General features: G+C 38.2%; 1 non-coding gene across 1 annotated transcript; it reads right to left on the minus strand.

Moving 5' to 3' along the window:
* Positions 1-4,288: 4,288 nt before the first annotated feature.
* LOC126337523 (U6atac minor spliceosomal RNA) lies at positions 4,289-4,390 on the minus strand. The gene has a single exon (XR_007565094.1). It is a non-coding gene; the product is annotated as a U6atac minor spliceosomal RNA (small nuclear RNA).
* Positions 4,391-9,483: the final 5,093 nt, after the last annotated feature.

Below are 9,483 nucleotides of genomic sequence, written 5' to 3' on the forward strand. Positions count from 1 at the left end.
CTGGAGATGGTCATGTTTGGCTACTTGGAGACCATTTGCAGTCATTAATGAACATCATGTTCTCAAACAACGATGAAATTTTTATGGATGACAATGTGTCGTTCCACGGGGCCACAACTGTTCACAATTGGTTTGAAGAACATTCTGGACAATTTGAGTGAATGATATGGCCACCCACATTTTCCAACATGAATCCTATTGAACATTTACGTGACATAATCGAGAGGTCAGTTTGTGCAAAATTATGGATGGCTATAGAGACAGCAATGACTTGTTGAGTCCATGCCACATCAAGCTGCTGCACTACTCTGGGCAGACGTAGGTGTGACATTATTTTAGAAGGTATCCCGGGACTTTTATCATCTCAATGTACCATACCATACATGGCAATAATGGAAATGTGGCAAGGCTACTTATTTCATGGAAAGATGGATTTCACAGACTCTTTGTATAAAAAGAAGGCTTAAACTCACTTGAAAACTATGGGGCTATTTCATCAGTGTCAGTAGTATCCAAAATTATTGTAACCATAGTAAAAGTAACCAACTAAATAATTTTTTAAAGTAAAAATTTCTTAAGCAAGCATGGTAGGGGTTTTGAAACAGACTGTCTACTTTCAAGACAGTTCAGGATGCTGTATTATTTGCCTTACATGTCTTTGTAAATAGACAACACACTCAAGCCACTCTATTGGATCTTAGCAAGGCCTTCGACATTGCTACAATAACATATTAATAAACAAACTACAGGATTGCAGAATGAAAAGCAATAAACTAGTACTTCTGAAATCATATGTTAGCTAATAGAAAACAAAATAATGTATTTATAAATCCAAACAAAAATATGATTTTTTGAATGTTAAGATATGGAGTGCCACAAGGTTATGTGCTGGGAACATTTCTGTTTGTTATGTACATGTAAATGACTTGACAAGTCTTGTACCATGTAAAACAGTGGTGTATGCATATGACAACACTTTCATCACATTTCATGTTGGTGAAAAGGTTGTGATACAAATGTGTGTCCTCCTGCTGAAAGAGGCAACTCAGTGGTTCAGGGACAGAAATTTTTACGAAGTCTGAGACGGTGTTCAGGAAAGATAGATTAGGCAGAATTGGTGGTGGAGTGTTTGTGTCTGTCAGTAGTGGTTTATCTTGTAGTGAAGTCGAAGTAGATACTCCGTGTGAATTGGTATAGGTGGAGGTTATACTTAACAGCCGAACTAAGTTAATAATTGGCTCCGTCTACTGACCCCCAGACTCTGATGATATAGTTGCTGAACAGTTCAGAGAAAATTTGAGTCTTGTGACAAATAAATACCCCGCTCATACGGTTATAGTTGGTGGGGGACGTCAACCTTCCCTCGATATGTTGGCAAAAATGCTTGTTCAAATCTGGTGGTAGGCAGAAAACATCCTCCGAGATTGTCTAAATGCTTTCTCCGAAAATTATTTCGAGCAGTTAGTCCACGAACCCACGCGAATTGTAAATAGGTTCCAAAACACACTTGACCTCTTAGCCTCAAACAATCCAGAGCTAATGGAGAGCATCATGTCTGATACAGTGATCACAGGGTCGTTGTAGCTAGGCTCAGTACCGTTTCTTCCAAATCCACCAGAAACACACGCAAAATAATTTTGTTTAAAAAAAACTGATGAAGTGTCACTAGAAGCCTTCCTAAGAGACAATCTCCATTCCTTCCGAACTGACTATGCAAATGTAGACGAGATGTGGCTCAAATTCAAAGATATAGTAGCAACAGCAATTGAGAGATTCATACCTCATAAATTGGTAAGAGATGGAACTGGTCCCCCATGGTACACAAAACAGGTCCGAACGCTGTTGCAGAGGCAACGGAAAAAGTATGTGAAGTTCAGAAGAATGCGAAATCCCGAAGATAAGCTAAAATTTACAGACGCTCGAAATTTGGCACGGACTTCAATGCGAGATGCATTTAATAGGTTCCACAACTAAACACTGTCTCGAAATTTGGTAGAAAAACCGAGGAAATTCTGGTCATATGTAAAGTACACAAGCGGCAAGCCGCAGTCAATACCTTCGCTGCGCAGTGCCGATGGTACTATTACCGACAACTGTGCCGCTAAAGCGGAGTCATTAAATGGAGTTTTCCGAAATTCCTTCACCAGGGAAGACGAATGGAATATTCCAGAATTTGAAACACGAACAGCTGCTAGCATGAGTTTCTTAGAAGTAGATACCTTCGGGGTTGCGAAGCAACTCAAATCGCTTGATACGGGCAAGTCTTCAGGTCCAGATTGTATACCGATTAGGTTCCTTTGAGATTACGCTGATACGATAGCTCCCTACTTAGCAACCATATACAACCCCTCGCTCACCGATAGATGTGTACCTACAGACTGGAAAATTGCGCAGGTCGCACCAGTGTTTAAGAACGGTAGTAGGAGTAATCCATCGAACTACAGACCTATATCATTGACGTCGGTTTGCAGTAGGGCAAACGTAATCAGCATTGTTTCAGAAAACATCGTTCTTGTGCAACACAGCTAGCTCTTTATTCGCACGAAGTAATGGCCGCTATCGACAGGGGATCTCAAGTTGATTTCGTATTTCTAGATTTCCGAAAAGCTATTGACACCGTTCCTCACAAGCAACTTCTAATCAAGTTTCTCCCGCGCGCTGTTCGGGAGTGGAATGGTAGAGAGATAGTATGATTGCGGTTCGATGAACCCTCTGCCAAGCACTTAAATGTGAATTGCAGAGTAATCATGTAGATGTAGAATAAAGTTAAATGATAATAAAACAGAACACATACTTTCTCCCCCCCCCTACACACACACACATACACACAAATTGAAATTATGTGCATGGTCTCCACAGTATTTGCGGATGTCATTATATAACAAGTTAATAGGCAGAAACATAGGTAATATGAAACCAGAGTTTATAAATATAAGGCTATAGCAGATTGTGCCAGAGAAATGCTGCTAGTCAGAAGAACAATTCATAGAAAATGGCCGGCCGTGGTGGCCAAGCAGTTAAAGGCGCTACAGTCTGGAACCGCGCGGCCGCTGCGGTCGTAGGTTCGAATCCTACCTCGGGCATGGATGTGTGTGATGTTCTTAGGTTAGTTGGGTTTAAGTAGTTCTAAGGGACTGATGATCTTAGAAGTTAAGCCCCATAGTGCTCAGAGCCATTTGAACCATAGAAGATGAAATGTTAGTTTGAGCAAATTAAATTTTTTGTTGCATGTATACATAACAACATTGTACTATTATTATGATGTTGCTGTTTATTAACATTAGCTGTTCTATGTTTTTGGTGAAATTTTACCACACTATTGACGAGTCTTTTATGCCTGAATCAAATTTGATTAGGTTGATTTGGGGGAGGAGACCAAACAGCAAGATCATTGGTCTCATTGGATTAGAGCGGGTGGGCATGTAAGTCAGCCGTTCCCTTTCAAAGGAACTATCCCGGCATATGTGTGAAGTGATTTAGGGAGACCACGGAAACCCTAAATCAGGATCGCGGGATTGAATAACCGTCATCCTCCCGAATGCGAGTCCAATGTGCTAACCACAGCCCCACTTCACTTGGTGCCTGAAGCATATGATTTAGATTGTGCATATTATGAGGCTAATAATCCATAATTCAGTCACATTGTTAGGCATTCGTCCTGACAGGAAGTTGTATTAGAATACCCAGACAGAAAAAGCTTGTGATAAAATATTGAGAGTAGTGTACCTTACATGAAAATTAAAAAAGCTATGTCAGTCAAGACTTCCTCCTTGTGGCCCACTATGCATTTTCTATACAAATTTGAATATGGGCTAATATTCGTGGAAACTCGGGGCTAAGAATGTCTCCCTCTGGCAGAAGAATGTGATAAGGTGCATTGTTGGTCTACCAACCGCAACTTCCTGCAAAAAATATATAACTGAATACAGAATACGAACTGTTTCCAGCTTGTATTACTCCCAAGTTCGTCTCTATGCCAAACAGAATGGCCATATCTGTAAAATTAGCTCTAGTGTCTGAACTGGACAGTCCAAGACAAAAAAAGAAAATAAAAAGATTTTGCACATATTGGGAAGGTGTTACTGGACAGAGTACCACAAAGTGTAAAGAAAATGTCACACAATAAATTTAAAATGTTGATGGAATCTTGGCTTGAAAGAAAGGCCTACTATAACGTGTAAGAATTCATGTAATAGGCCTATAATGTGAACTAAATGATGTACCCGTACTATATGAGCTGTGTAATATTCAAGCTTAAATAATTAAGTGTTTTGCGCTACTATAATACAAAAAAATGGGTCAAGCGCTGATAACTCAGCGGTGCCTCAACCTTATATGTGTTCCATCCTTGTCTAGGGGAGTGCTAACCGTCTCTCCTTTCATACAACACGAGACTCCAGTCGCATCCACACTGTATATAAGACACAGGTATGGCATCAAAGTGTGTACGAGTACATAAATTGTTTGGCGTTTCTTCCTCTTTAAATGTTTGTTTCATAGATACAGTTTGTATAGTGAATTAACCTAGTTTGCTTTTACCACCGAACCGCATCATTTAATCTTAATTTTTGTACCTTTTTTATATTTTTCTCTAGTCTTTGAATACGTATTCACATTGATTTCTGTTTGTTACTCTTTTTTTTTTAACAACCTGATATCAGTTAAGTTGTAGATTTCATACTAAAAAAACAATGCTAAGAACGGAAACCATCCCTGCTTCTAGAGAGAAAACCTTTTTTTTTAATAATTCTAATGAGTGCTTCGTGATTTTATTAGTTTGTGGATTTGCAGCTAGATGGGGACTCCAAAGTTCTACTTCAGACACTAAAAACAAGTAAACAAATGACAATCGTTTTATTCGACGTAGTGGATACAAAAAGAAGTGTGATTTATATGAAAGAAGACAAGAGAGATTTTAATTTAAATGTTGTAGTCGTTATCGGCAGTGTGTGCGTGAACGTTTGTTACAAGAAATGAAGGTTACGTTCTACAGTTTACGCTATCTGATTTAAATTACCGATAATCGATAGGACGACTCTAGCTGTTCACTAGATTTTAGTGTGTATTTTTGCACAAATTTAGTGGCACAACAGATATTCTTAGAAACAGCAAAAAACTCATAAAGTTTTCCATCGACTAGAGAAAAGTGTATTAAGCACTTTGTGTTGCCGTAATTAAACGTCATGTCAACGGGTACTTTGTTGCTTTAGTGAAACCTGTCCTTCGGCAGTTTTGACACTTAAAAACAACTCTTGTGCATAGTATACAGCCGACAGTTCTTTCGTAAAATAATTCATTTGGCCATTAACAATACGAATTACGTTTAGTTGAAACACAAAGTACCATGTATGTAGTAGACGTTGTTTGTTGGTCTAATGACGTGTCGACAGTAAATAACAGTAACGCTAAATAGGATTGTACTAAAAACACGCAAACTCAAATTTGATGTTAATAGTGTCAGCCAAACATTACAGTAATCGTGTGTTACTGCTTTCGCCAGTTACAGGAAGTGGAATTATGCCTACATATGTAACTGCTTAGCACGAGGCATGTGTAATGTGGAACAGCTTCAGGATATTTGCCGTGTCAGTTTTGCAAGAATTCTGATGTTGAACACGAGATACTTCATCATTCGATAGTTCATCATTGCACCAACATCATTAAATACAGTAACGCAGTTCATAACAACATTTTTCTTTATCTTATGAAACCTGCTGCAACATATTTTATGACTAACATTTTGTTTCCAATTTGTTACATTAAAGGGAAACTCTTTGACTTGTAGAAAGAACTTCCAGTGAGGAAAGGTTTCGTTGCATTCTCCTTTCTTATGAAACATGTAACGGCAAACAGTTATGACACACACACACACACACACACACCACTCTTGGTTGGGGTGATAGACTGATCTATAGCGTAGGTCTAGGTTAGGTTGGATGGTGGCGATTTGGTTTTGAGTTGGCGAAACCAATGAACGGAATGCAGAAAACATGGTTATGGTAATAAACTGACTAGTAATGAAGCAGACTGGTTACATCTGCTCCGCACTTAAACATGCAATGGGGTCCAATTGTAACTTTTATGAACAGTTGACAGTTTTATTATATTCTGTAACCTCAACATTTTCAAGTTGAATGGTATTTATGTGTCTTTATTTGATTAGACATATTGTAATTCCTCTAAACAAAGAATGCCAGTTTATAGCCTGTATGAATACCATCAAAAGTAAATCAAGGATAATGGAATGTGGAGGAATTAAATCAGTTGGCGCTGAGGGAACTAGATTAAGAAATGAGTTCTTATGAGGTGAGTTCAACTAATTTGGCAGAAAAGTAACTGGTGATGGTCGAACTACACAAGATATAAAATGTAGACTGGCATTGGCAATGGCATTTGCAGTTGCAAGAACAGCATTTCTGAAGAAGAGAACTTTGTTGATACTGAATATAGATTTGAGTGTTAGGAAACCTTTAAAAAAAAAAAATGTTTCTATGGAGTGCATCCATTTATGGAAGTGAAACATGGAAAATAAACCATTTATACAAGAAAAGAAGCTTTCAGAATTTGGTGCTACAGACATACGCTGAAAATTAGATGGGTGGATCAAGTAACGAATGAGGAGGTACTGAATAGAATTGGGGAGACAAGAAATATGTGGCACAACTTGTCTAAAAGAAAAGATCAATTGATATGACACATTCTGAGACATCAAGGGATCATCATTTGAGTACTGGAGGAAAGTGTCTGGGGTAAAAACCGTAGTGTGTGACCAAGAGCTGAACACATTAAGGAGACTTGGGAGAATGTAGGTTGCAGTAGTTATTTGCAGTGAAGGGGATTGCACAGGACAGAGTAGCATGGAGAGCTGCATCAAATGAGTGTTTGAACTGAAGACTAAAACAGCAGCACCTTAAATGTATTGTGTAGTTAACTTAAAGTTGTCTTTTTCTTGTTTTACTTGCATCGCCTGTCTGTCTCCAAATCTGTAAACTATCATATGTTAATGTATGGAAATAGAAAACTTACCATTTCTGGAACATTGGCAGTACTAGTAACTGGCTCTTTCTTCAGATTGAGTCACTTTTGATCCCAGTGTGGTCTGTCTATAGTATGAAGTGTTAATTAAAATGAACATGTCATTTCAAATTCTGAAAAATCTGTAAAATGTTTTGACAGACATTGCCATACAACTGTTATAAAAACCTATATGCATGTATATGGATAACTGCTTTAGATAGTACCATTATCATGAAAACATGACAGGCTTTGCCAGGTATTATAGTGCTGTTAAAGATTTACACTGCACCTTGAGAATAGTTGACTTTACGTAACAGAAATATAGCATATCATTGTTTCTCATAAACAGAAGTTGTATTTCCTCTATCTTTTATTTATCCCCCAATTATTTTCTACAGATTGTGCTAAAACTACATTGAACACAGACATGAGTTGCTCAAAAAATAAAAAAAACCCAACTCTGCACACTGTTCTGTCCTGTTACAGGAGAAATCGATTCTAAGTCATCCTGCACAGCAATTGTAGCATACTTCCAGGAAAAGCCTACCTTCCTCCACCACAAGTGCTGGTTGCTTTTCAGATTACAGACAGATTATATCTACCCAGCATTTCTGGTCCATTTCTCCAATGTAGGTAGACAATAACTCCACTGATCTCATGTTTATAGGGCCTGTAGTAAAGTTATTTTCAGTTAAGCGAATACTTATTTTTAATTGTTGAGTGAGATTCTATATAAAATACATTACTATAAGCAGCTCACGAAACGGGCTTAATTTGTATGTATGATAATGGCAGTGATTTATCTTGTGTTGATGGTAAAGGGATTGGTTTGGTGAATGTGTCATCTTTGTGCTGTCTGTCATTGATAGCATACTGTAAAGCCGTGTGTCTGTGTTATAGTCACATGGTGGTGACCACCATTATTTTATGTGGAATGTATGTCAGCGGCAGTAGAAATGTTATGCAGTCAGCTTCAAATGTTGGTTCTCTAAATTTTCTCAATAGTGTTCCTCGAAAATAATTTTGCCTTCAATCCAGGGGTTTCCATTTGTGTTCCTGAAGCACCTCCATAATACTTGTGTGTTGTTTGAACCTACCAACAATAAATCTAGCAGTGTGTCTCTGAATTGCTTTGATATCTTCCTTTAATCGAACCTGGTACGAATCCCAAACACTCAAGCAGTACTCAAGAATAGATTTCTCTAATGTGCTATATGTTGTCTCCTTTACAGATGAACCACACTTTCTCAAAATTTTACCAGTAAATCGAAGTTGATCATTCGCCTTCCCTACGACAATCCTCACTTGGTCATTCCATTTCATACTGCTTTGCAACATTATGCCCAGGTATTCAGACAATGTGACTGTGTCACTACTAATGTTGAATCCCTACATTACAGACTTGTTTCTCCTACTCATCCACATTAACTTACATTATTCTACATTTAGAGCTAGCCGCCATCATCACTTGGACCATAAATTTTGTCTAAGCTATCTTGTATCCTCCTATAGGATTTATGTATATAATAAATAATAGTTGTCCTATCACACCGAACTGGAGCACTCCTGACTAAATTTCTTCCATTCAGGAGCTGCTGCCATTTACAAAGTGCACTGCACTGAGTGGATCATTTACTACATATATACAGCATATCTTATGGGGTGGATGTCAATGCATCTGTGGAATAGGACTGGTCATGTTTAAATCTTGAACAGCAATTGCTGTAATGCATTTCTTGATTTGTGTTGAAGTATGTCAAGTTCTATACACCTAGGTGACTGCTGTTACAGAGAGCCAATGGAAGCTTTTGGGCCTCTTCAGAAGATTGATGAGCTGGTGCTGGGGCTATGCCTTGGGACCCTCAAGCTGCGAAAAGTATTTGAGCCATTGGTAGTGAACTCAATTGACATTTCAAATATGTATTGATGGCATGTTCCACTTGGGTCAGGCTCTGTTTTGTGCTAGATATTTGACAGTTCCAGCTGTCAAGCTTTTTTACATGACAGCTCATTTAACAACTGCAATAAATACTCACTCACTAAACTGAAAAGAACTCCAGTATATAAACACCAGCTCAGAGAAGTTAGTTTTCCTACTCACGTGAGAGAACTGGACAGGAAACATTGGGGAGGCCCAGTTTGTCTGTAAACTGAAAAGTGAGGAGAATGTGCGATGGTGGAAGTTGCCTCTCCCATAAGAACACTACAGCTACTGCACTGAATGACAAAGAATTAATTTCACTCTTGCATAGTTTTATGTAAATTTTGTCTGTGTGCATTTCTTGTGTTAGTATTATCAGTAATTCATATGTTTCCCATACAGTGTGAATGTACTTTGTGGAAAATACACACGTTCAGGCCTGCCTACATATTGTATAGGCAGTAATTTATAAGGTGAATGAAAGTAGGTGCATTATGTAATATAGAGTGATAGAGAGAATGGGGAATTGCCTGCTCACTCTTCAT

Source organism: Schistocerca gregaria, chromosome 2, assembly GCF_023897955.1.
Source record: "Schistocerca gregaria isolate iqSchGreg1 chromosome 2, iqSchGreg1.2, whole genome shotgun sequence".
Taxonomy (NCBI): Eukaryota; Metazoa; Arthropoda; class Insecta; order Orthoptera; family Acrididae; genus Schistocerca; species Schistocerca gregaria.